We start from the raw sequence: 1,718 nt of genomic DNA, 5'->3' as shown, positions 1-1,718 counted from the left end.
GTCCAGGTCAGCAAAACACCCATGGTCTCTGGCCATTAGCACAATCCCCTTTTTCTCTGTGTCTCCCCATTATTCCTGATGAGACAATCTTGAGGCTTTATGGTATAAAAATAAATAACAGCTGGAAGTCACGGAATTGCATTTTATCTTCATGACAACCCTGGGAGGTAGGAGTCCCATTTCAAGATGAGGATACTGAGAGAGAGGTGAAGTGTTTTGTCCAAGCTCACAGAGGTAATAAGAATAAAAGGTTAAGATTTGAATCCAGGGCTTTTCCCCTGGCTGGCCCTGTGGAGCCCACATAATGTCCGGAGTCACAGTGAAGGAAGTAAACCAGCAGGAGTTCATCCGGGACCTGGCCACATTCCTGAAACAGTCAGGGAAGCTGAAAGTCCTCGAATGGGTAGACACGGTCAAGTTGGCCAAACACAAGGAGCTGGCACCCTACAACGAGAATTGGTTCTACACTTGGGCTGCGTCCACAGCCCAGCACCTTTACCTCCAAGGCGGGGCCGGCATAGGATACCAAGATCTACTGGGGGGAGCCAGTGCAACAGGGTTATGCCCAGTCACTTCATCAGGGGCTCCAAGAGCATGGCCCTGAGGGTCCTGCAAGCCTTGGAAGGCTTCAAGATGGTGGAAAAGGACCAGGATGGGGGCCAGAAGCTGACACCCCCAGGGACAGAGACACCTGGACAGAATTGCCGGACAGGTGGCAGCTGCCAACAAGAAACATTAGGACAACCACAGCAGATTCATTAATAAATTGCCTTGTTCTTAAAAAAAAAGATTTGAATCCAGGTATTTCTTGATTCCAATGCCCTTTTCACACCTGGTTGTCTTCTATAGTGGTAGGTGAAGTGACTCTGGGGTCTGGGTTTGAATCCCATTTCACTCTTGCTAGCTGTGTGACCACTGGCAAGTTCCAAAATTTTTGATCCTCAGTTTTCTCATCTATGAAATGGAGCTAATAATTTCTCACAGAGTTATTATGTGGAAAATGTCTTAAAATACTAGGAAAATGTGAATTATGACTCTCTCTCTTTGTTGATGGTGATTGGCCCAATGAAGTGTATTCATGTGCCTGACTGTATGTGCACATAAGCATGGGTACGCAATAATGAAATTAGGGACACATGGGAGAATCACAGACTCATCGGATGCAAGCCTGGAAAGGACCTTAAAAATCTTTTAGCCCAACCCTCTAGTTTTATTGAGGACATCTCTTGATTCCCAATCTTTCTGATCTGGGCTTAGAGTAAAGACAGCATCTGACTTTCTTTTCTTGGGCTAGAATCTGAAGTCATGATTTATATGACTAAGGTCTTAGGTCATTGTCTTTTATTTTGACAAGCAAACTGATAATCAGTTTTAAACAAATTAAAGTTTGATTAGCACTTTTGTCAATAAAAATTGTATGATTAAGCAATAACAAGCATTTATTAAACACCTACGGCATGCTAGATCTGTGGTAGGTATACTAATACAAAGAATGAAACTATGCCTACTCACAAGGAGCTTAGGCAGTAATGTAGAGGACAAGAAATATATATATATATATACATATGTATATATATATACACACACATACATGTACATATAAACATATATATATGTAAAAATAGAACTAATATAAAGAGAATCATACAAATGAATGAAAAGTAGCTAAATACAGTGTTGCTTGGGAGAGAGGACATTCATAGCTGGGAGGATCCGGA

The 1,718-nt window shown here is 42.1% G+C and overlaps 1 pseudogene; it reads left to right on the top strand.

The window, feature by feature from the left end:
* Positions 1–304: 304 nt before the first annotated feature.
* LOC118849722 lies at positions 305–739 on the top strand (annotated as a pseudogene).
* Positions 740–1,718: the final 979 nt, after the last annotated feature.

This window comes from Trichosurus vulpecula, chromosome 5 (genome assembly GCF_011100635.1).
Source record: "Trichosurus vulpecula isolate mTriVul1 chromosome 5, mTriVul1.pri, whole genome shotgun sequence".
In the NCBI taxonomy this organism is placed as follows: Eukaryota; Metazoa; Chordata; class Mammalia; order Diprotodontia; family Phalangeridae; genus Trichosurus; species Trichosurus vulpecula.
This window is presented reverse-complemented; position numbering and strand designations above follow the sequence as displayed.